The sequence below is a fragment of the Phyllostomus discolor genome, chromosome 1 (genome assembly GCF_004126475.2).
Source record: "Phyllostomus discolor isolate MPI-MPIP mPhyDis1 chromosome 1, mPhyDis1.pri.v3, whole genome shotgun sequence".
Taxonomy (NCBI): domain Eukaryota; kingdom Metazoa; phylum Chordata; class Mammalia; order Chiroptera; family Phyllostomidae; genus Phyllostomus; species Phyllostomus discolor.
In genome coordinates this window covers 53,271,649-53,298,409 of record NC_040903.2, presented here as the reverse complement: position 1 = coordinate 53,298,409, position 26,761 = coordinate 53,271,649, and the positions used below count along the sequence as shown (strand labels likewise).

Genomic DNA, 26,761 nt, shown 5'->3' with positions numbered 1-26,761 from the left:
CAGCTATTTAAACACTTCTCTACTCTCTTCAAATCGCCTAACCCACCACTTCAGTTCTCTTACTCTCAGCATGCATCTATGCCCCCTACTTGATGGGGAAATAGAAATCACAGAAAGGGAAATTGCCCAGCTCCCTGTTGTCACGCTCACAGATCTCCATTACAAGTGCACCATCCTTTCCTTCTTGCCATCTGTCTTATACAAGAAGGGTCTCTTCTCCAAGCTAAACTCAGTTCCTTGCCTCAGGCTCTGTGTTCACCTACCTCCCCATCTCCTCTGGGTGCTAACTTCATTATCCCCACTCTTTCCCAGTGTCTTCACTGCCTCCCTTCTCACCCTGCTGTTGCCAATTAACATTTAAACACACTCAACTCACCTGTGTAAGACACAAAACAAAGAGACAAAAGAAAAAACGAACCAAAGCTCCCTTCCAGCTGTCATCTCCACTTTCTCTTCTTGGCCAAACTTTTTCAAAGAGTGGTCTCCACTTGCTGCCTCAATTTCTTTACCTCTTTTTCAAGGTTTTCAGGAATTACTTTGGTATGAATCCAGTAGGCACTTTTGGTTCATGTCTCACTCTTCTCTTGACTCCTTTAGGATAGAAGAGCACCTTCCTGATTTGTTTGGGTATTTTCCCTTTAACACTCTAATTGTTTCTTTTGTGGAATCTTCCTTCTTTGCCCATCATGAATGGCATGGCTCGGGATGTCCTGCTGCCCTTTTACCGTTTTCTTTTCTCTAGACACCCTCAGAGAGAAACGTCATCCGCTCTCATTATTTTATGAACCATAGCCCTCAAATATGTGTCTTCAAGGCTTGATATACCTATCAAGCTATTTATATGTGATATTATAGGAATAAATCACATCTCCACTTTGTATTTTCCAAGATGTTCAAAGACAATATGCCCCAGATAAACTCTCATTTTCCTCCACAAGCAGATTGCTTCTATTATACAGCCACCCAACCTAGACATTTAGATGTCTTCTTTCTACCCTCTTCCTCATTCTTCACATCCAAAAAAAGTCACCAAATCCTGTTGTTTTTAACTCCCATGTACCCCTTGGGTCCATCCATTCCTCTCCATTCCCAGTGCTTATGAACTTAGTTGAAGCCACTGTTGTCTCTTGCTGAACTGCTGTGTAACTCATCTTCCTATAGCCTCAAACCGGAAAAACTTCAGAAAGGCATAACGGACCCACTGACTCCCCTTCTCAAAATATGTTAGTGGCTCCCCAGTGCCCCAGGCATAAAATTCTAGATCCCCAAAGGGGTTCTCAGCAGGCTGCAGCTGATATTTTCCATTCTGTTCATCTTTAGCTTCCAATTTTTTCCAGTGAACATATATCACTTATGTCACTTAAAAAGTTAAAACAAGTGGCTTGGCCAGAAAGAAGTAAGGTCTGCAAAACAGATGAGTCATCTAAACAGTAGGAAGGGAACCAGAAGACTGTGAGATCACAGAAACAAAGGAAGTGTGACATTTTAAGGGAATAATAAGGTCAACAATGTAATATGGCTTGGAGAGATGAAGTAACATGAGGATTTGGATTTGGACATTTGGAAGTCCTAGAGATTATTAATAGAACAATCTCTGAATTTTTTTCAGGGAAAAGCCAGTGGTAATGTGCTGAAGAGCCAGGAGCAGCTGGGGCAACCAAGATCTTCAGAGAATACTACTCCTTTGATACAGTGGATCCTACAGTGGACATAATTAATGGATAGGGTGTTTGGAAATGAGCAAGTAAGCAAGGAGAGATTAAGAGGGAATATGCATGGACTACAGGCCACAGACCTCCTGGAACTGCAGGCGTGGGCTCCCCGGCACAGGACGAGGAGACAGGCCTGGGTGGAGAGCTTGTTTTGGCACAGGGTATAGAGTTGCCCAAAGTAAGCAATCAGCAAATACTGCCTATCATTCGTGGCCCTGTTGTACCACAGTAAAGATACTGTGATAGGAACTTGAGGTATTTTCTGCCTATAACCTCAATTTTATGTTTAATATTGAAACAAGTTCATATGAGTAATATCCCTACTTAACAAAGACATAGGTTTACAAATGATAATTTAGCACAGAAATATTTTAAAACCATAAAAGACACACATTATTTATTTTAAAAAAATTACCTAAATTATATAAGGAAGTTGTCCATGGAAGGATTTTATTTGTTTGCAACTTCAGTGTTGGTAATGCTAAGAATTTATTAAAAATCTGATGTAAAATTGTGAAAATTACATCTTATCAAGCTAAGAAAATGTTAAAAATTATTTATATAAAAGTAAGTCCAGGCCAAGAATTATCTAAATGTATATGTATTAAAATGGATAACATTTCCATAATATTCTTCAATATTAGAATCAGTCTAAATTCTTAATGTTTTATTGTTTGCATTTATATTTATCTCCAAAAATGACATATTATTAGAAGGAGTTCAAAACCAAAGACATGTTAATATTTAAAACATCTTATTGGATGTAGAATTCATCCTCCATGGGGGTAATAATGAAAAGACATCCAGAAGAGATGAAACCAATGAATTGAAAAGGGGTGGGAGGACCTTTAGTTAAACCACTTCCCCAGTTTTATTTTTATTTCTTTTAAGCTTTCAGAAGCAGATTAATATGGAAAAATAAAGCACAAGACTGGAGAAAAGAGCCACAATTTTTCTTCTTCAATGTCAAAGAAACAGCTTTCCCTGCTCCTACTAAATTGGAACTAAGCTCATAAGATGAAAACAAATGACTAATTTTTGGGAAATAACCTTAAGTAAAAGATACTTTTGGCTCAATAATTGCTTTGCTTAAACTCCGGTTGACTTCACCTCGTTCTCAAGGCCCCGCCTACCCTTCCTCTCACTGCTGCCTGTTGCTCATCACGTACACCTGGGGAGCCTGTTTCGCCCCGTGCTGCCCATTGAGGGAGCGTTTTCCTCCACTCACACAATTTGTTGGGAGGAATAAGTCAAATGTGATAGTGCTTTTTAAATTTTTCTTTTAAAAACCTATGTCTAACATCTAAGATCTTTGGAATTGGAACCCAAAAAGAATATTACTGTAAAATTTCACAAACTAATGTTTCTATCAACTATGAAAATAATCTGATAACCACTAAAAGTTTTTCATATATAACTAAAGTATCAATTTCACTTTTTTCTGTTTGTTAAAATTATATAAAAGGATACTTCTTGATGTCATCGATTCAAAAACTTCAAATTTCAATGAAAGAAAGTGAATGGGTTTTAAGACAATGATTCTTTTTCCTTTTCTGGCAAAGATCTTGTTCATTTCATATCCCATCTTGCATGATTTTTGATAAGTTAGCTGTTGAGAACAGCAGGGCTGTTTCTATGGATGGAATAAATCTAGGCCAGTGATTTTTTAAAATGGTTTTCCCTTCCTCTCCGCCCCAAACAAAACCTTAACTTTTCTATAGAATTCACATAGACCTAAATGTACACATACAAGGTGGGGCAAAAGTATGTTACATCTGTGAGTACACAAAACAAAGAGTTTACTCTTGTATTGTTATTCACTGTATTATTTCCATACAAACAACTGTAACCCTAATTTTGCCCCACTCTGAATAAGATAAAATGGGACATCTGAAGAGAAAGTAGGGCACAGGGTCCCAGAACTCTGCCTGTTCCTTCTTGTTCCCCCTACAGACCCTCCAGGTACCTTCTCCTTTTCTGTGATTCACAACAAACCACTCATGTCACTGTAAGAGCAGGGCTAACCTTTGGTGTCCTCACTTCTTTATTCCTGGAACTTCTTTCTCACTAGACAAGACCTCCCCTTGCTGCTCACTCCTCAGCTACCGATGTCAGCCTGCTCATGATGCATTCATCCCACGCAAAGCTGCTCCATCCACTCCGACTCTTCCTGCAGTTGCCCCAAACCACGAACTGCACCTCAGCCCTAAACTTTCTCCTTCCCTGCATCCTCATAGTCTCAGCTAGACATTTGGAAGAAGGCAGTTTAAACACATTCCTACTGAGTTTTGAAAGAGTGATTACCTTTCTTACTCTTCCCAGGTTTTAAAATTTGTGTTTACAAATTTTAGGGAAGATAAATTTAAGGCTAATGTCTGGTTTATGAAATTTCAAGTCATATGCCAAAGTGATACATTTTAGGCAGGAGAAATGAAATAGTTCTATTTAAAAATGATACTCGTAGAAGACTGTGCGTCATGCTGACCCGTCTCGGTTTCCTCCCAAGAGAACTGGTACACATCACACCCCTAAGACTGTTCCAGGACCAATCCACAGTCCCTGATTGAACATTTTAATGGAGCCCTTTCACTATTGATCTTCCTTTAAATCAATTTATATGGTTCTAATGTAGCTTATTTGTGCCAATACTTATTTTGTGTTAATCTAGCTTCCTTCAATGCCTATCTTACATTTCTGGCAAGATTTTCCTTTTAAATCATTTTGCCTCCATTACACCTTTTTGGGTATGGCAAGCAGGTGGGCAAGTCTTTGTTTCCTTGGTTCAATTGGGTTAAGAGGCTGCTGACCACCTGCCATGCGACATGAAAGGCAGTATGAAGATGGCAGAGCCCCATTCTCAGACTGTATACAGGGTGAGGAATGAGGCAGGCAGCAGCCAGTGACCAGGGGAACAGCCTTCTCTGCCTCTCAGTGGAGGATCCAGGAGACAGAGACAGATGGCTGCTCTGCTCTCTGGGCGTTACCTGCCCAGCATTGCCAGACTCAGGAAAGAGGTAGGGGGAGGTCTCCAGGACATAAGCTAAAGCTCAGGCAGGCTTTTCTCAATTCATCATCATTCAGTCTCCACCAGAAATGACACTCCCTGCCCGTTCCACCATTGTAGATCCAGGAAAGGCAGGGAGGGCAGGTATCCCTCAAGAAGCAAGAAGATAATAACAATACCCACTACTTCAAAACAAATAAACAAACAAAAAAGAGAAACAAATTTATAGATACAGAGAGTATTTTTATGGTTGTCAGAGGGAGGGTGGGTGGGGCCTGGGCAGAAAAGGTGCAGGGACTAAGAAGTATGAACTGGTAGTTACAAAGTAGTCACAGGGATGTAAAGTACAGCATAGGGGATATAGTCAATAATATAATAACTGTGCATGGTATTAGCTGGGTAGTAGACTTATTGGGGCTATCAATTCATTAGTTATATAAGTGCCTAATCACTATGTTGTATACCTGAAACTAATATTATTTTGTAAGTTAACTGTATTTGAAAAATAAAAAATTATTAAAAGATAAAAGGACTGACAACATCTAACATTTCAACAATTAGTCCTTTATCATACATCAGGAACTATTCAAAGTACTTTATATATACTGATTCATTTAATGCTCTCAACGAACTCAGAGTTAGTATTGTTATGGATATTCTTGTATTACAGATGAGGAAACTACAGCATAGAAAGATTAAGTTACTTGCCCAAAGTTACAGAGCTTGGAAAAGCCAGGATTTGAACACAAGCTCCAGATCCATCCTCTCATTCATCATGCACACTGCCTCCCTCGGCCTCAGCGCCCACCAACAGGGAGCTGGTCTGGCCTGGTCCCTGGACACTTAAACCACCATTCTCTGAGGCCCAGCTGGCCTCCTTGGCCCTTGGGCCGTCATTCCCAAGCCTGATGCTGAAATCTATTCTTGTAAACTGCCTCCATTTGCAATGGTTGCACTCAACAAGGCCTTATTGTTTCTACCAAACCACCTTGTGTGTCCCATGGGCGTGTGTGGTTCCCCTACATGCCATGAGCAGTCTTTGAGGACCAGGACCCACCTGCAGCTGACCCTTTTGGATGGCCATCTCCACCAATGGTGCACCATTGTTCTCAGACCACACTGGACTTGCACTTATCAAATACATTTAGGAGCTAACACCAGGCTGAGACAATCAATGGTATTTTAAAGGTAGGATGCTCTGCCTATTTCAGCTCCAGCACAAACAAGGCTGAGAAGATTTCAAAATTCTCAGATTTTCATTCATTTCAACCCATAATCCTTTTTAGATGTACTAATATTATTTTTCTCTGGTATGCAATATAACTTACCAGTCACTCTTTTGCCTGAGTAAGACTCTACTTCACTACGGTTTACTCTGCCTAACGATTTACCTGTGTTTGCAGACTAGAATTCATTATGTGTACTGCTTTTCAAATTGTTCAGTAAAATTATACCCCATACTGACTCTTGAAGAATGTGGCTGAAGAAGCATTGTCTCCTGTGTCTACTCCATTCGTCCCAGCCCCTTGTCGGGTTCTCCACCCACAGTAACGTTCTTCCCCCATCGTGCTGTTCCAATTCATAGACACACACAGACACACGAACATTTTTTTTTAATTGCTTTGTATAGAACTTTGTTAAGAACCTACATGGAAATCTACAGAATGACTAGTTTGCTCCTTTTGGGACTAACACAGTAAAGTAGCTCATCAGCTATTAGCATATTTCATGAATTACCAAAGCATACATAACCAGCAATGTTACTTTTTTCCTCTCAAACTTTATTGCTTAATACATAGGGCAAAAGGACTTAATGTTGCCTTTCAACAGTACATTCACAATGCAAATCTTATTCTCCATGATCCTACAGTATGATAAAGCTCTCATGTAACATCTCTTTTCACCCAATCAATTTACTCTGACATAAGCAGTTACTAAGAAAATTATCCTAATGAGCACTAAAGGAGTAAGAGAAATAATTTTAAAATTTCAGTAAAGTCAAAGGGTATAATAAAAAAGAAAGCATCAGTGCAAAATGGTGTTCCCAACTTGGTGGTGGCAGGTGGAATCTGTGATGCAATTTTTATCTTCATGCAACAGACTGGTTTTCTCCCTTGCACAGTTGTGCTTTTCAAAGTTTTTTTTTTTATGTACCACGAACTGCATAATAAAGGGTAGTTAAATTCATTGTGAACCCCAGCTACATGACCATGACATATTTGGAGGTAATCTGGAGGTGCATTCCTGAATATGGTGCAATGCTTTCTAAATTTACAGTCTGATTTCCTGTTGCCAGTGGCAACTGCCAAGTGCTTTGGACTGTGCAGCCAGTTTGTGGTGTCCCTAAAAATCATCAGCAATTTGAAAACATTAGCACCCGGCAATAGTCATACTTTGCAATGATTGCCTGTATTTATCACCTTAGTTTTCCAGGACACAAACTGACAGAAAAAAAAATCAATGAGAAAAATTAAACTTCTCTAGCAGCAGGGAAAATGGGAAGTTTAAAATCATATGCATGAGAGGAACTCGGTCCCTGTATATATTGCTCACAAATTAAACAATTCATGCTCAAGGGCTTAATTTCAACATTTCCCTTCTCAAACACTTTTTTTTGTTTTCACCTTTGCAGAATATTTTGGTATTAGGATAGTGTAGTTATGTGGCAGGAATGACTAAAAATGGGATGAAGTTCACGGCCTCATTCAACAAATATTTACTGGGTTCTGCTCCATGGTGTGAACTGTGCCTAGGACAGCAGAAGTGGATGAGACAGGCCTGGCTGCTGCCCTCAGGAATCTTACAGTCCATGGAGACAAGCAATTAACTCAGCACAACAGAGAGGGGGGACATGCAGGTCTTAGGAGAGCACAGATGGGGACAGGGAGTAAGTATAGACTTCTCTGAAGAACAAGAGTGCATCTGAAACCTAAATGGTGGACATGAGCAACCCAGAGTGTGGGGTGGAGGTTGGCAGCGCATTCCAAGCAAAGAGCAGTGGGGCCACGTCTGGATTTGCAGTTTGTGCGGGGCACGGGGGTGCCAGCAGAGGAACTGAGGGGCATCCAGCGCTGCTCTGCTCTCCACTGGCACATCCTGGCACATAGCTGCCTGCACCCAAGAGCATGTTTCTCTTCACACCACAGTAGCCAATGCTTGCCAAGGCATGTCCCATAGGTCTGTTAAGTTGAGTCCAGGATAAACTGTTTACACATGAGGAACCCCAAATGTAGTGGTTTAAATAACCTTAGAAATTTTCATTTCTCTTATGTAACAGTGCAAATAGTCCCAGGCTGTAGCATGGCTCTGCCACCTTCAACATGCTGGCCAATCTCTGAGTCCAAAGCCACCCCAGTGGTCTCTATCCCTCAGCATCCAGAAACAGAGGTAGACATAGCGATATGAATGCATCCTTTTACATAGGGCAGGAAACACAGATAGCGTGCATCACTTCTCACTTCTTATTGGTGAGAAATTAATCATATGGCCACGCTGAGATTCAGGGGAGGCTGCGCGATGTGTATTCTGTGGCTGGCAGTCCTGTGCTGTGCTAACACTGCCATCAAAGAGGGGAGGATGGATGTCGGTAGGCATGCACTCCATGCCACAAGGGAGGATAAGGAAAGAGCGGCAAGATGACGGCAGAGAGGCGTGCAGGAGCCCGATCACACAAGGCCTCGTTCAAAGCACGGGAAACCATGTTAGTGTTTTTAAAGGTACAGTGGTAGTTTTATGAGTTTTTGCTCACAGAAAAGGCTTTTTATGGAAAAAGCCTGATCGGGGTAGACTTAAGCCAAGGCTTCCCATTTAATTATCGTATGTCCTTGTTTACCAACAACCCAAATTCTGCATTCAGAGGACACATATCTGATTCATATGGTCTCTGAAGGAATTTCCTGAGAGCTGACATTTTCATAAAAAGATTTTGAAGATACAGATAGAAACCTGAATATCCTGTGTGATTCAGCTTTATACTGTCAGGGACCTTAGGATGTGCTATGAGTTTAATACAGTCATATAGGTCCCAACAAAACAGAACCTAAGGTGCAGAGGTAGCTGCACCAGCGCATTCATATCTGTAGATACGAGTGTGGCCTCTGCATCCTGGCCATGCCATGGGAGAACTGACCCACTCTCAAAGGTGGCCCAGTCCTTCCAGTAGACTCTCTAAGGAGGATCAGATCCCACCACAAATACAGAGTCCATCCACATAATGTTCAGGCCAAGGAAAAACGCTGCTGAGAGCCAGCTGCTCTGTCCACACTAAGCACATTGAGGTTGAGGACTTGATAGCTGCTGTCTGAGTTGCTCTAGTGTACAGGAATGAGACCTGAATCCTGGGAGGAACCCTTTAGAAAGCCACCTATCTCACACCCACAGCCTGGAATTGGTAGAATTCAACTCCTGATAAAAAAACAAAAGCATTCTGGCCCTGGCCAGGTTGGTCAGTTGGTTGGAGCACTGTCCTGTACACCAAAAAGTAGTGGGTTTGATCCCCATTTGGGGTGTTTACAGGAGGCAACCAATCAATGTTTCTCTCTCACATTGATGTGTGTGTGTGTGTGTGTGTGTGTGCGCACACACGTCACTCTCTCTAAAATCAATAGACATATTCTCAGGTGAGGATCAAAAAAACCCAGCACTCTGATACACACACTATGAGGCAGCTGGGATTTAAACCCAGTCCAATCTGGCACCAAATACATACTCATTTCCCTGCACTCTGTGTTATTTATTTAATTAGTAGGATTCTTCCTCTGATCTGTCCATTTTCTAAATTGGATCAATGAGCTAACTTTGGGACGTATGCCTAAATTACACTTACACATATTATATTAATCTATACCAACTAAAATGATTTTTTTCAAAATCTACCTAAATTTACAGGTGAATCATTGACTATATCTTGTAAGAAGTACATGAGAAAATTCTGCAGATCTTGTTCTTAAGAAATGGCTAGTGGCAGCTTTAGTGCATATAAGCTGTTGAGTCATTCTTTTATGATAGGACATCATTTTTTAGGGTTTCTTTTTTTAATATATTTTATTGATTATGTTATTACAGTTGTCCCAATTTGTCTCCCTTTGTCCATCTCCATGTGGTACCCTCCATTCCCTTCAGCAGTCTCCTCTCCTTAATTCATGTCCATGGGTCATACATATAAGTTCTTTGGCTACTCTGTTTCTTATACTGTCCTTAACAACCTCCTGTCTACTCAGTACCTACCAATTTGTATTTCGTAATCCCTACACCATTTCCCCCATTCTCCTCCTTCCCCCTCCCAACTGATAACCCTCCATGTGATCTCCATATCTATGATTCTGTTTTTGTTCTGCTTGTTTTCTTAGTTTGTTTTTTCAGTTGTTGATAGTTGTGAATTTGTTGCCATTTTAATATTCATAGTTTTGATCATCTTCCTTTTCTTAAATTTTAAGTCCCTTTAACATTTCATGTAATAAGGTTTTGGTGATTATGACCTCCTTTCACTTTACCTTGTCTGGGAAGCACTATATCTACCCTTCAATTTTAAATGATAGCTTTCTATATAGAGTAATCTAGGTTTTAGGTTCTCACCTTTCATGACTTTGAATACTTCTTGCCAGTCCCTGCTGGCCTGCAAAGTTGCTTTTGAGAAATCAGCTGACAGTCTTATTGGAACTCCTTTGTAGGTAACTACCTGCTTTTCTCTTGCTGCTTTTTAGATTCTCTCTTTATCTTTAACCTTTGGCATTTTAATTATGATGTGTCTTGCTATGGTCCTCTTTGTGCTTTGTGCCCATCTTGTTTGGAACTCTCTGTGCTTCCTGGACTTATATGTCTATTTCCTTCACCAAATTAGGGAAGTTTTCTTTCACTATTTTTTCAAGTAAGTTTTCAATTTTTTACTCTTTCTCTTCTCCTTCTGAAAATCCTATGATTTGAATGTTGGCACATCTGAAGTTGTTCCAGAGGCTCCTTAGCTTATCCTTGTGTTTTTGGTTTTGGGTGTTTTTTATTCTTTTTTTCCTCTTACTGATCTGATTGACTGTTTTTCTTCCTTATGTTCCAAATCATAGATTTGATTCTTGGCTTCATCCACTTCACTGTTATTTCCCTGTAAGTTTTTCTTTATTTTACCTAGTGTAAACTTCATTCTGCCTGGATCTTTTTTATGCTGCTAAAGTACTCAATGAGCTCCATGAGCATCCTAACAACCGGTGTTTCAACTATGTATCTGATCAATTGCTTATCTCTATTTTGTTTAGTTCCTCTTCTGGAGTTTTGCTCTGTTCTTTCATTTGGGTCATATTTCTTTGTCTCCTCATTTTGGCAGCCTCCCTGTTTTTGTTTCTACGTATTAGGCAGAACTGCTTTAACTCTCTGTCTTAATAGCATGGGCTATTGTAGAAAAGCACACTAGTAAGTTGGATGGAGTGTGATTGCCAGGGTGGGGCAACCTATGTGAACCAGGTTGATGGAATCCCTGATATAATGTTGCCGCTCTGTGGCTCTGTGTGGAGGAGGGCTTAGAAAGGGGACAATGCCACTGCCTGGCCTCTGGAGTTTTGTCCAGAAGGAAGCTGTCCTCTGACACTCACCCTGGTCTGATGCTAGACACTTCATTTTCTCCCCATATGCCACTGCTGCTGCCCTGGTGCTGAAGCCCAGAGGGAGTGGGTATGCATAAGTCCTAAGTCCATTGAGGACCCTTTAAGAGCAGATGCCTGGGACTCCCACAGTTTCTTCCACTGCCCCAACCCCCACTGGTTTTTATAGTCAGAAGTTATGGAACTTATCCTTCTGGTACTGGAACCCTGGGCTTGGTGGTCTAGTGTAAGGCCGGGATCCCTTGCCCCTGAGGTATCCTGCCTGATTTTATCTACCACATGTGGGTGTGGGATTGCCCAGTCTGTGTCTCCACATGTCTCCACGTCTCCATCCCTCCTACCTGTCTGGATGAAATGTGAGTTCTTTAATTCCTTTTTGCTGGACTTCCTTATAGCTAAATTTCTGATTGTCTGGATCATAGCTGTTTTGTAATTTAGTTGTAATTTTTGCTGTGGTTGTGCAAGGAGGCGAGCCACATTTATCTCTGCCTCCATCTTGACTGGAAGTACTCCTTTAGGATTTCAATGAATATGAAAAATATAGGTAAGCCATGTTGGTGTTTTTTCTTAAGAAAAGTAATTGTAATCAATTGATTGATTAATAATTCTGGTTAATAATCATTATCAGGTAAAACTTGAAATAGTGCTGAAACATGGACAGTTGATTTAATAAGTCAAACCTAATGAGGATAGTTAAGAGAATCACGACTAAGCTTCAAAAATACAAACATGGGGCTTTTGTCACTTAGCATACTGGTCTTGAGATTTATCTGTGTTGCTGTGTGTGCCAGTGGTTTGTTTCTTTTTGCTGCTGGGTAGCATTCCACTGTATGGATGCACCTTTCATTGTTTATCCATTTATCTGTTGAGGGACATTTTGATTGTTTCTATATTTGGGAGGTTAAAAATAATGCTGCTATATCTATTCACACACAGATATTTGTGTGTATATATGTATTAATTTCTCTTGGGCAGACCTATGCCAGTGTCTATTCAGATATTTTGTAAATGCCAGTGGTGGTATTGGGTCATATGGTAAGTACATGTTTAACTTTATAAGACACTGGCAAACTGTGTTCCAAGGTGGTTAGATCATTTTGCATTCTTGTCAACAGTATACAAGGGTTCTGGTTCCACCATGTGGTTTGGTCATTTAGTATTGTCACTCTTGAACTTTAGCTGTTCTGCTAGGTATGTGGTAGTTTCTCATGAAGTTGCAGTTTGCATTTCCCAGATAACTCGTGGTGTTGAACATCTTTTCATGTACTCATTTGCTATCCTGTATCTTTTCTGCCGTGTCTATTCAGATATTTTGTAAATTTTTAATTGAGTCATTTATCTTCTTATTGAGTTATAGTAAGTTTTTATGTAACTTGCATCATATACACATCCTTTGTCAGGTATGTACAAAAATGGGACCTGCCCTCACTTTACAGAAAAGAGCTAGGTGCTATGTTGCTTCAGCAGTCAGGCTCTTGAGTCTCCCACTTCCAGCTCCCAAACTGCCCCACTGAGAGGACTTCTGCAGCTCATATGTGCAAAACCTAGGGCATATTTTGGCACAAGAAAGGCATATTCATCCAGATGTGTATAAAGATATGTGACAATCTGTTGTTAACACACAATTCACTGTAAAATAAACCAGTATTTTTGCTGCCTCCCCAAGTCATGGTCACATCTATCTGCCTGTCCCCTGACCGTGGGCATCCCTCTAGGGGTACTCTCAGACCTGTCTCTGAGTGACCATGACACGTCTTGGATAAGTGTTTCTACCCTTCCTCAGAAAAGATGACAACTTTCAAAGAAGTTCTCATTTGTACTTCTCTGCATACAAAATAAAATGAAAATAACAGGTAGACATTCTGACAAGTAGGTTCATTGGCAAGTGACCATCTAAGAAAAAATACCTTAAAAATTTTCACAGAAATTTGATCAGATTTCCCCCAATTAGAAAATCATGGTCTAGTGAAAATATCAACATTTGAAGTAGTTAGTGTGCATATTTTATGTTACCTCTCACAATAAGCAGAGGTATAAATACTAAGCCCCATGTTGTAAAGTAAAGAGACCCTCTCAAACTACACATTGTTTCTATTGCCGTAACTGGAGCATTAGGGGTGTTTTTCTGACTTTTTACCTCCTCAGGAATTCAAGTTTTAAACTTGGGTTATAAGGAATGATAGCTTAAACTTCAGAAATATTTTTCTTACTTTTACTCATGGGTAAACAAAGACCTGGAGAAGGAAGTGCTTTTTCCTAAAAGCTCACTGCAAACTAGGACATTATAAACAAGTCCCGACTTGTTAGCCATACGGATAAACCATTATGTTTAATCAGCCCTGAACCACAGATAGTTGCTCTGATTCAAATTTGCATAAGCTATAATTAACTTGATTTTAAAAACATAACTTTTGTTTAGCACCTGTACTTTTAAATTTGTGTCTAAAGGCATTTCAAAGAGACATCTGACACCATGAAAATAGGTTGAAAAATACAGAGAACACAGCCCCTAAGAACCTAAGAGTTTTGTATTTTTTTTAGAATAACAAAAACTGATTGATCCTAAAGGAAGTGGAAAAAAGGAGCCTTAGAAGGGAAGGTTAATACATGCATATTTTTGGTACATTAAAGACTCCAACGTGCTAATTCAAGCACTGTTTACTTTTTGTATATAACAGGATTGCTGTTTTCAAGGGAAAGAGAGAAGATATATTCTCAGTGCCAAAAACTACTTACTCATAAAGTCTGAAATACCATTATTATTATTATTAATTTTTACGTCTAGCATCTGTGAATAGCTTCTTATACAGGAAAACCATTCTGGGTCAGCTGAAGGCCAAAAATAATGAGCTGGCCTCCTGCCTTTGTGTATTGAGTCAAGTAGCTGCCAATTAATAAAAGTGATTTTGTTTTGTTCCTGAAATAATTTTCAGAAAATGAAAACAAACAGTTGTTGATGCTTTTCATAAATTTCCAATGGAAATAATATATTTCTCACAAGTTTAAAGACTGACTGCACCATAAGTAACCAAACAATTATGAGAAACTGCCTGGTGTACTTCTGTGGTTGAGCAAAAGAGCCAAGTCGGAAGGAAAAGACATTCCCAGCATTTTCTGAAGCAAGATAAATACAGAGAAGAAACATAGATGAAAGATGGAACTGCACTCTCTAGCTCCTGCCAGATTCCTCGACTTTTTGGCACACTGATTGAATTTGGCAAATGTAGCAGTAGCAATCTTTTCCATGAAAAAGAGCAGCATATACTTTATTTTACCATACTGTTTGTGCATTTTTGACCCTGCAAAACTGTCTCTCTTTTTTTGAAAATGATTTTTTCTGCAGAGTTGGCTGCCATTTCATTTATTTGAAACAGATCATTTATCACCAAAAAGGCTGTAGGGCATAGCTACTGTAGAACAACGCCAATAGACCTGCAGCTTGGCAGAAGAAGTGTCTTTTTTCTGAGACCAAAAGATGCTTTAACATGTGCCAACAGCATCGTATGCCAATTGAATGCTTTGATATCCAAACTTATTTAAATGCAAGGACTTGTGGATTGCACAGTTTAGGCAAGATAAACTCCCCAGTCATGTCATTTTCTTCATGTGTTATCAGAAGAGCTGTGATGTAGCCTGCTGTGCCTAATGCTGGTAACATGATTAAGAAAAGCACCAGGCCCAAATCTAACCTTCATGGACTGCCATACTCCTCAACCCTAAAATATTTTCTTATCTGGCAATGATTCTATAGAAAACTTATTAGAATATGTAAGTAAGAATTTTGAAAATTATGACACTTGGTAGCAAATATCCAGGTCATGGTATCTGGTTTCACCTAACTCAGGAAGGGAGGCTCATACCTGGTAAGTCACTTCACAACTCAGATGGCAATGATTTTTTGTCGTTACCTTTCATCAGTTTCCTCTGAGCTGAACAAAAATAAAAGATTAGGGTGTTCACCTGATGCTATGACCTTTTTGAACACAACATGACAAACAGGGTTTTTATTTAAAAAAGAACCTAAATTCAAGCAGTCTTTGCAGAGTTGACAGTGTCTTGGATATATCATTGTGCTAATGTTATTTATTGGCCTTATAGTTGAACACTTAATCATTGGGTAGCAGTATTTAATGCAAGGGAAAAGGACTAATTTGGTGTGAGTGCCAAATATATCCTGTGGTTTCAATTTAAAGTTTGGAGTCAGCAGTGACAGATAAAGTGAGAATCTGTAATTTTTCAAGTTTAAAATCCCCAAACCAACATATGAATACTTCACAGGTTTATATGTGCATAAAATGAAGACTGCTTTGCACAGATTTAAAATGGTGAAGGAGCGCCTTTTCTTAAACTTAGTTTGACATTACAATAATACACCACATTTACTCACAAAGCATTTGACCAAAAAGGAGCCAAGAGTTACTGTTTAAATTTCAGAATGCTAAATCCACATCAGTACTTGGCAATGGCTAGGTCTGGAATATTTTCAATAAAACTATAAATAATTACCTCTCACATTTTATAATTTACATCCATTTAACTTACAAAGCTTGAGTTATGAACAAGTTCTTTAGCTGTGTGGAGGATCCAAGATGGCTGCCGAGTAAGTAAAAGTTACACTCACTTCCTCCCAGGACCAAACTGGAATTGCAGCTAAAATATGGAACAATCAACCTGAATAGCCAACTGAAGATTTGATGAAAAGAAGTCTTATAACCAAGGATTTACAGAAGTCACATTAATGCTGGTAGGAAGGGTGGGGGCGGGAGGGAGGCAGCAGAAGGTCTAGCTGCATACCCACAGTGGCACCTGAGAATCTAAAGGGGCAGCTCAGCTGCCAAGGTTCCTCCTGAGGAGGGTGGGGTCTCAACTCCAAACCTGACCCAAGCCTAGAGCACCAGAGCCAGGCAGAAGAACCCACATGTGTCTGTGAAAACCAGCAGAAATTCTGTCTACCAGAGAGAGATGGGTGTCTTCAAAAACATCAGCCACCCTCTTAAAACACCAACACACAAAAACCACATTCACAGCCACTCACCCTGGCTCCAGTGGAGGGAGGGCAGCTAGGAGTGGAACAGTGTTATGTGAGGAGAGACTGGGTTGCATGGTTCTGGGGAGAGTGCTGAAGGGACAGACACCAGAGTCCCTGTGCTGAGTCCCTTTCCCAAACTGTAGACACCATCTTTCTTGAGTCAATCACTCCCCTCCAGATGGCATCAGCCTGGGAGAAAACAATAGCCTCACCTTCCAGACTCCCTGCCACCTCTGCCCTGAGGAGCTCGCACCCTGTGGAGTAATCAGTTACCTGAGTCTGGGGTGTAGAGGTGTAGGCTGAATCAGGGAGTGAGAGATTGAGCTGTGAGGCTCTGGGGTGGGGAATAATTCCTCCTACCTTCCCATGAGTCTGACCAGTGACACCCTCTCATGGGAGATCCAATAATACCACCCTCCCAACTCCCCCATAATCCTGCCCTGCCTAGCTTAAACTTTCCAGAAGGTCCATGCAGAATCCAGGACATACTGAGTTGTATGCATCAAAGGTGGAGCCACTTTTCCCTAGCATGCCCAAGTTGTGCAGAGCCCTACATACACATGGCCAAATCTTGGCCTGGTAAACTCTGATGGCCTCCTGCTGATGACTCCAACAACCTGCCCCACCACAAAGGTCTGTGGGAACCTAGCAAGTGGCATCAAGCCTTGGTGCATTCTGGAACTATTGCCGAGTGGCCTCAAATCCAGCATTGGCACCAATTTTGAATATGTGTCAATTTGGTGAACACTACTCACCCTCCCTGGTGACTCACTGAGAATATACCTCATGTAATTCTAGTATTGCCAGAGGTTCTTTCAGTGACTGAGCCTAACAGACAGCTAGCAGGTGGAGGCAGGTGAGCCAATCTCTAGAAACTTCAGGTCTTTTGCTGACCTACCCTGAGACTTGATGCTAATGGAAGCCAGCCTTAATACACAGCTTGGTCTATTCCACAGCTAGGACCAGGAGAGGCAGCCATAAGCTGTAGATCACTTTGTAGCCCTAAATACATTGCTCAGTGTCAGTCACAGGCATAGTCTGACATTGACCTGCACCAAAGTACTGCCCAAGAGGCCCCAGAACCAACACACACAATGGTCAGCTTCAGAAAACATCAGAGCAGGATTCAATAAGCTTCACATGGAACACCCAAAGGAAGCTCTCCACGGGCACCAGAACCTGCTGAGGCAAATTCTGCTTCATTAGGCTAGCGCCCACACAAAAACAGCTCATTTGCTGTGCTCAAGGTTGATCCTCACAGTCAGTAGCCTGAGAGTCAACCACATGCACAGACAGGCCAACAGCAATTAAGACTCAAATCCAGTGTGAGGGCTCACATAACCCGCACAAGAAACATTCCTTGATTACCCAGTCAGGTGACCAAGGAGACTGTGCCATTGGGGCCAACAGAACACCTACTACATAAATCCACCACATCAAGACTGGGAGAAAATTTCCCTTTTCTGGTGAAGAAAAAAGACACACAAGCCTGGGGAACACATCTTGTTTGGAATCAAACATGATGAACTCAAAGAGGCTCACAACAAGACAAATTATAATTTGATAAAGAGGAAATCTGAAAAGTAGCAAGAAAAGGACAGTTAATTACAGAGGCTCTCTCATAGGACTGGCAGCTGATGTCTGAACAGAAACAGTTCAAGCCAGAATGGACTGACACAAAATATTCAAAGTGTGAAAAGGAAGGACCTACATCCAAGATTCCTCTACCCAGCAAGGCTATTATTTAAAGGTGAGGGATAAATAAAGAGCTTTCCAGACAAGAAAAACTCAAAAGAGTTCAGTACCACCAAACTAGTATTACAAAAAGTGGTAAAGGGTCTTCTTCAAGGACAAGAAAGAAGATAAGGAACACAGATATAAAGAATAAAATGGCAATAAATACCTATCCATATCAATTAAATGTAAATGACTTAAAAGTTCCAATCAAAACACATAGGGTAGCTAAATGGATGAGAAAACAAGAATCATATATATGCTACCTAAAAGAGACCCACCTCACAACAAAACACACGCAGGTAAAAGTAAAGAGATGGAAAAATATTTCATATTAAATGGAAATGAATAAAAAGCTGAGTTGTCAAGAGTTATATCACACAAAATAGGATTTAACACAAAGGCTATTATAAAAGACAAAAAAAGGACATGGCAAAAAGATAAAGTGATCAGTCACACCTAAATATGCAAGGAAAACATCAATAAAAATAAAGGCTGAGATGGACAGTTATAGTTGGGGATTTTAACACCTTGTTGACTTATTGACATCAATGGATAGATCCTTCAGAAATGAGAAAAAGCAGTCTCAAATGACAGACTAGATCAGGTGAATTTAAATAACATCTTCAGGATATTTTATTCCAAAGCAGCAGAATACATATTCTTTTCAAGTGCACATGGAACATTTTCTAGGATAAACCACATGTTAGGACACAAAACAAGTCTCAATACATTTAAGAAGATCGAAATTATATCAAGCATCTTCTCTGACCATAATATGAAACTAGAAATCAATTACAAGAAAAACACTGAAAACACACAAATTCATGGAGGCTAATTAACATGTTACTAAACAATAAATGGATTAAAAATGAAATTAAGGAAAAAATCAGAAGATACCTTGAGACAAATGAAAATGATAACACAACAACCCAAAATCTATGCGACACAGCAAAAGCAGTCCTAAGAAGGAAATTCATAGCCTTATAGGCCTACATGATGAAACAAGAAAAATCTCAAATAAACAAGCTAACCATACACTTAAAAAACATGAGAAAGGATTTCCAGCCAAGATGGAGACATAGGTAGATGCATTTTGCCTCCTTGCACAACAAAAGGACAACAACAAATTTAAAAACAAAAAATAACCAGAACTGCCAGAAAGTTGAACTGTATGGAAGTCTGACAAGCAAGGAGTTAAAGAAGAAACATTCATACAGACCAGTAGGATGGACGAATCTGGGCAGCCAGGTGGAGAGGGAATGTGCGGCAAGGCAGCAGCTGGTGGACCAGGTGAGACAGCAGCTGGCAGAGAAGGCAGTTCCACATTTGCATGCAGATAAACTGGGAGGAACAATGGGAAGCAAGACAGACCGCATAATCCAGGGTCCCAGTGTGTGGAAATAAAGCCTCAAAACCTCTGACTTAAAAAACCTGTAGGTGTTGCGGCAATGAGAGGAACTCCCAATGAACAGGAGAGTTCATTGGAGAGACCCACAACGTTCTAGAATGTACACAAACCCACCCTTCCCTGGGAACAAGCACCAGAAGGGCCCGATTTGCTTGTGAGTATCGAGGGAAGTAACTGAAAGCCAGCCAAGAACAGAGCAAGCAGCATTGTTCCCTCTTGGACCCCTCCCCCACAAACAGCACCATGACAGAGCAAATAGGGTTGCCCCACCCTGGTGAACACCTAAGGCTCTGCCCCTTATAATATAATAGCTGCACAAGACAAAGAAAATATGGCCAACTGCAAGGACAGATCAAAGCTCCAAAAATAGAACTAAGCAATGAAGAGATAGCCAACCTATCAAATGCACAGTTCAAAACACTGGTGATTAGGATGCTCACAGAATTGGTTGACTTTGGTCACAAATTAGGTGAAAAAATGAAGGCTACAATAAGTGAAATGAAGAAAAATGCACAGGGAACCAATAGTGATGGAAAGAAAGCTGGGTCTCACATCAATGGAGTGGACCAGAAGAAAGAAAACACATACCATCAGAAAAGAATGAAGAAATAGGAATTCAAAAAAATGAGGAGAGGCTCTGGAACCTCCAGGACATCTTTAAACATTCCAACATCCAAATTATAGGGGTACCAAAAGGGGAAGGGGAAGAGAAAGAGCAACGAGTGGAAAAGTTATTTGAACAAATAATAAAGGAGAACTCCCCCAATCTGGCAAAGGAAATAGACTTTCAGGAAGTCTGGGAAGCTCAGACAGTCCCAAAGATGTTGGACCCAAGGAAGCACATGTCAAGGCACATCATAATTACTTTACCCAAGATAAAAGATAAGGGGGGAATCTTAAAAGCAGCAAGAGAAAAGGAGACACTTACCTACAAAGGAGTTTCCATAAGACTATCAACTGACTTCTCAAAAGAAACACTACAGGAAAGGAGGGGCTGCAAAGACATATTCAAAGTCATGAAAGGCAAGGACCTACACCCAAGATTACTCTATCCAGTAAAGCTATCATTTAGAGTGGAAGGGCAGATAAAGTGCTTCTGAGATAAGGTTAAGTTAAAGGAGTTCATCATCACCAAGCCCTTATTATATGAAATGTTAAAGGGACTTATCTAAGAAAAAGAAGATAAAAAATATGAACAGTAAAATGACAACAAATTCACAAGTATCAACAACTAAACCTAAAAAAAAAAGTAAAAATCCAAAACAAACTAAGCAAAGAATTAGAACAGGAAAAGAATCACAGAAATGGAGATCACATGGAGGGTTATCAGCGGGGATGGGTAGGGGGAAAGGTGGAAAAGGTATAGGGAATAAGTAGCATAAATGGTATATAGAAAATAGACAGGGGGAGGTTAAGAATAGTATAGGAAATGTAGATGCTAAAGAACTTATATGTAGGACACATGGACATGAAGGAAGGAGGAATGTGGGTGGGAGAGGGTGTGCAGGGCAGAGGGGAATAAAGAAGGAAAATGGGGCAACTGTAATAGCATAATCAATAAAATACATTTAAAAAACAAGAGATAAAACAACAAACAAAGCTTTACTGATTAGAAAAGAGAAAATGAAAATGATCAGAGCAGAAAGGAACATGAAAACGGTTGCCTTTTTATACACAACTAATAAACTATCTGAAAAGTAAACAATCCCATTTACAATGGCATAAAAAATACCTCATAATAAATTTAAGCAAAAAAGTAAAAGACCTGTACTTGAGGAATTATAAGATACTGAAGAAATTGAAGAAGAGCTATATAAATGGGAGCATAGACAGTGCTCATGAATAGAAGAATTAACATTGTTAAAATGTCTATATTCCCCAAAACAATCTAGAAATTCAAAGCAATTTCTATCAAAATGCCAATGATGTGTTTCAGAGAACTAGAACACATAATACAAAAATTTATGGAACAACAAAAGATGCCAAGTAGCCACATCAATCTTGAGAAAAAAGAAAGAAGTTGGAGGAATCATGCTACCTGATATCAAGCTATATTAGAAGGTCATAGTAAGCAAAACAGTATGGTACTGGCATAAAAATAGACATATGGATCGTTGGAACAGAATAAAGAGCCCAGGAATAAACCCACACAAAAACAATAAAGTAATATTTAAAAAAGGAAGCAAGTACATACAATGGGGGAAAGATAATCTATTCAATAAATGGTGGTAGGAAAAATGGGCAAATAAAGGCAAAAAAGAAAATTAGACCACCTTTAATCAAAACCGATTAAAGACTTAAATGTAGCCCTGGCTGGCGTAGCTCAGTGGATTGAGCACGGGCTGGGAACTAAAGTGTCCCAGGTTCGATTCCCAGCCAGGGTACATTCCTGGGTTGCAGGCCATAACCCCCAGCAACCGCACATTGATGTCTCTCTGTCTCTCTGTCTCTCTGTCTCTCTCTCTGTCTCCTCCCCTTCCCTCCCTAAAAATGGATGAATAAAACCTTAAAAAAATTTAGAAAAAAAAAGACTTAAATGTAAAACTGGAAACCATAAACTCCTAGAAGGAAACAGACAATAAAATCTTGGGCATTTCTCTTAGTGATATATTTTCTGATATATCTCCTCGGCAAGGGAAACAAAAGAAAAAATAAACAAATGGGACTACATCAAACTACAACTGTTTTGCACAGCAAAGGAAACCATCAACAAAATGAGAAGATAAGCCATTGAATGGTAGAACATATTTGGGGACAGGATGAAAACATTAAGGGACTGAGAAGTACAGATTAGTAGTTACAAAATAGTCATAGGAATGTAAAGTATAGCATGGGAAATATAGTCAATAATATTTAAATAACTATGTGTGGTGCCAGGTGGTTACTGGAAATATCAGGGGGAACACTGATATTGTAAAGTATATAATTATCTAACCACTATGCTGTACACCTGAAACTAATACAAGATAATATTGAATCTAAAGCATAATTGAAAAAATAAATGAAACAAAAATTATTAGTAAAAATAAAATAATAATAAATAAAGCAAGCCAAAGCTGTTAGCAAGGACTTACAATTATCACAAAGTACAACATTTTAGAATACTGGATAAAATGCCCTCTGTACATCTTTGAAAGATCTGGAATGATAACATCACAATAAAAAAATATAATTCAAAACATACTGAATAACAGCATGATAGTAAAAGGCAGTGAATATCAACTGACTTACTAATTATTTCTCACATCAATTGGTCCTAAAATCGAAATCATGGCTCTTCATATTAGTATATACTGTTTTCAGAGTCTTCATGATCATGAGGAATGCTCTTAACTGTCTTTGTAACTCCAGTTTAAATCTTGGAAGCTGTTTTGTAAAATATCAACACTGTTTTGTTGTCCATAGTTGATTGGACTAGGTGTGGGTAGTTTTCCAAACTGGGCCAGTCTGATTCCTTTCCCTAAGGTTCCTTGAATTGAAATTGAGAAAAATATGTGCTCTGTTTCCCTGGGTGACTAGGAAGTAAATCTTGCAGAAAGAGCTGAGAAAACTGTGAAGAAACAGAGAGTGTCAACTCACAGAGAAAGACTAAAATGAAAGGGACACAGAAAGGAAGAGAGAAGGCAAAGGAAGGAAAAGGTAATAAAAACCTTTGATTCCTATGTCCTTCTTAGGGCTCTACTACTTTCTTGCTCATAAGATCTGTCAAATATCCATGTATCTTATTTGATGCCTAAGATTATCTGAGTTATTTGTGTTGCTTACAATATTTGGCATCCTCATGGATCCTGCTTTCTTTCTGTGAAACTTTGGACACATCTCTGAGACTGTTGAACTAAAGCTTCCCAATCTTTCTCATGGCAACATCACAGCATTATTTGAAGACTAAAGGAGATAAAGAATAAAGCACCTAGACCACCAGCAAACATTCAGTGATTGGCTGCTATTAAAAAGAGATTATCCTATAATATACTTTCTATAAAACACACAGGGGAGAGACTTCTGGCCAAGATGGAAGTGTAGGCACACTTTGCCTGCTCTTACAACCAAAAGAAGGACAACAAATATAAAAACAAAAAATAACCAGAACTGCCAGAAGATCAAACTGTATGGGAGTCCTACAACCAAGGAGTTAAAGAAGAAATATTCATTCAGACAGGTAAGAGGGGCAGAGACAGGCAGCCAGGGCAGAAAAGATATGCAGCAAGGTGGCATCTGGCAGACCAGAATGGGCAAGGTGGCAGCTGGCAGACTGGACAGTACCACATTTGGGTGTGGATAGCTGGGAAGAATAACCAGGGAGCAAGACAGACTGCATAACCCAGGGTTCCAGCGTGGAGAAATACATCCTAAAATCCTATGACCAAAAAAACCTGTGAGTGTTGTGGCAGCAGAAGAAACTCCCAGCCTCACAGGAAACTTTGTTGAAGAAGCTCACAGGGTCCTAGAAGATACATATCCCCCCAACCCAGGAATCAGCACCAGAAGGGCCCGATTTGCTTGTGAGTATTGGGGGAAGTGATTGAAAGCCAGCCAAGAACAGAGCAAGCAGCATTGTTTCCTCTTGGACCCCTCCCCCACAGAAAGCACCATGACACAGCAAAAAGGGTTGCCCCACCCTGGCGAACACCTAAGGCTTTGCCCCTTATAATATAACAGCTGCACAAGACAAAGAAAATATGGCCAACCGCAAGGACAGATCAAAGCTCCAAAAATAGAACTAAGCAATGAAGAGATAGCCAACATATCAGATGTATAAAAAAGACAGTGGGATAAAATAGACAGTGGGAGGTTAAGAATATTATACAGAATAGAGAAGCCAAAGAACGTATATGTTATGACCCATGGACATGAACTAAGAGAGGGGCGTGCGGGTGAAGCAGGGGATGCAGGGCAGAGGGGAATAAAGGAGGGAAAATGGGACAACTGTAATAGCAGAATCAATAAAATATATATTTTAAGAAACAGCACACATAGATATTTACATTAGCTATTTATTACTGTAAGAAATGCACCGACATCTCTTACAACTCAGTGTACTATTCTAATATTTACTATTCATTTAATGGATGACTACAATTATTTGGTGAAATTTTTTTTTAAAGATTTTATTTATTTATTTTTAGGGAGGGAAGGGAGGGGGGAGAGAGAGACAGAGTGAGAGAGAGAGAGAGAGAGAGAGAGAGAGGGAGAAACATCAATGTGCGATTGCTAGGAGTTATGGCCTGCAACCCAGGAATGTACCCTGGCTGGGAATCGAACCTGGGACACTTTGGTTCCCAGCCCGCACTCAATCCACTGAGCTACGCCAGCCAGGGATTATTTGGTGAAATTTAAATAGAGGAATAGAGTAAGTAAGTATATGGTATGATAATTCTCCACACAGGTAGGACCTGGCCTTCTGTTCATCACTCCCAAAATTCAGGAGAGAGTAGGACCAAGAGTCTCATAACACCTACAGATACTATAAGAAGGGCCCAGTCAAAAACAAACAGGCAAAATAATTACCAAGTGTGGTGAATGCTAGAAGGAAACAAAAAGTGTTGAATGAAGAGTAGCTGAAGAATAAGAAGTTACTTATTTAGTCCAAGAAGTCTGAGAAAGCATCTTGGAACAGGTGCATCTAAACTAAGCAAGTAGAGAGAAGGGTTTGCAAACAGAAGATGTATGCTGAGGCCATCAGGAAAGGTAATGATATATAGAGGTTAATATTAGTTAATTTAGTAAATATTAGTGGTATTTTATGCTCTCTGTGTGTGTATACTAAAAAACCTTAATAAATGAGCTTTGGACTTAATTTTAACCTTTTCCACTTAACTATAACAAGCTTCTTAACCTACTTTTGGGAAATGTAGCTACCCTTATTAATGTCTATCTAAAGACAGAAATATAAATAATTTTCTTAAATCACAAAATCATTTGGCTTAATTTCATATTCTATAACTCTTACTAGTAATGTTTAATGGGCATAAGTTAAGACTATGAAAAAGCTTCAAGGGCAGGAATAGAGTCTGGAAAATTCATGAAAATGGAGAAATTGAGCATTTGGGACGTAGTTTTTCAAGAGGATGGGAGGCTAGGACAGCAAGGACAGGGACCATTCTGCCACAAAACAGGCATATTCTCCACCAAGTCCCGTTCTCTTTCTGCTTTCCCAAACTGCTCGGCCTCCAGACGCAGTTTCTTAACAGGCTGAGTCTTTCAAACACAGCCATAAACACCCTTGCCCACAGCCACGCCCCACCTGTGCCTCGGGCACCTTCAGGTTTACCTGGCAGTGGGAGTTAAGAGAGTAGACCCTGGAATCCTATTTCTTGGGTCCTTTCCCTATAACCTGGGTGATTTAGGACAAGTTACTTAAACTCTATGAAACTCAGTTTCTTTATCTGTAAAATGGAGATAATAATACCCATCTCACTGGATAATGGAAAAGATTCAAAGAAAAACTGTGTTTAAATGTGCTTTTAGAATAGTATCTGGCACATAGGAAGCTGAATAAATGAAAAGGATTTTACTTTCATTATTATCTAGTTCTTTTGCTACACTTATACACAACTCTCTTTTTCATCTTTACTCACTTTTGGCTTTCAAGATGGGGAAGGAAGTTTATTGCTGGGAGTGGGGTGGTGGTAACTTAGCAGAAGCAAGGTGAATTCATTGTACTGAAGCAGAGCCAGCATGCACAGACACAAATGTCTATTTAAAATACTATCCTCAAAGCTGTACGTTTTGAAAATAGGAATATAAGATCTGAGACTCCTGGTAATGCAATTAATTTTATTGCCTTTGAAAGGATATCAAAGAATATGCTATATGTCTTCTAGAACAGTGTTTCCTATACTTTTTTCCTGTCAGCAGAAAAAGAGGTAATGTTTGTAAAGGGGACAAAGCTGCCTGTGGCCTGAGGCAAGTGTTCTGAGGTCTTTCCTTGCTCTCAGCGTCCCCAAGGGCTACGCACTTGCTAATAGTCAAAGTATGGTCCAGGTCGAAGGCAGCAGCAGCAGCACCTTGGTGCTTGTGGGAAATGCAGAATCTCCGGTCTGACACCAGGACTAGTGGCTCATATTCTGAATCTTAACATGATTCCCACATGAGTTAGTCCTACAGGAAATGTGGGGAGTGCTAGATAAGCAGTGCACTTAACAAACACTTAGAGAAAGGGGTCAGACAATACTGAGATAGTCCTTCCATGACTGCCTTTATTAGCTAGTCGAACTGGATGTAGTTTTACTATTGGCTCAAAATTTACTTAGATGTATACTAAATATATGTCAAATGTATAAA

The 26,761-nt window shown here is 39.8% G+C and overlaps 1 protein-coding gene and 1 long non-coding RNA gene across 2 annotated transcripts in view; both read right to left on the bottom strand.

Moving 5' to 3' along the window:
* ARMC4 (armadillo repeat containing 4) overlaps nt 1-26,761 on the bottom strand; it is a 183,297-nt gene that overhangs the window by 9,931 nt on the left and 146,605 nt on the right. The window lies entirely within an intron of this gene.
* LOC118499948 lies at nt 1,774-26,374 on the bottom strand. Its single transcript, XR_004902472.1, has 4 exons — nt 26,364-26,374; nt 24,506-24,516; nt 22,658-22,660; nt 1,774-1,949 (listed from the first exon to the last, which is right to left on the bottom strand). It is a non-coding gene; the product is annotated as an uncharacterized LOC118499948 (long non-coding RNA).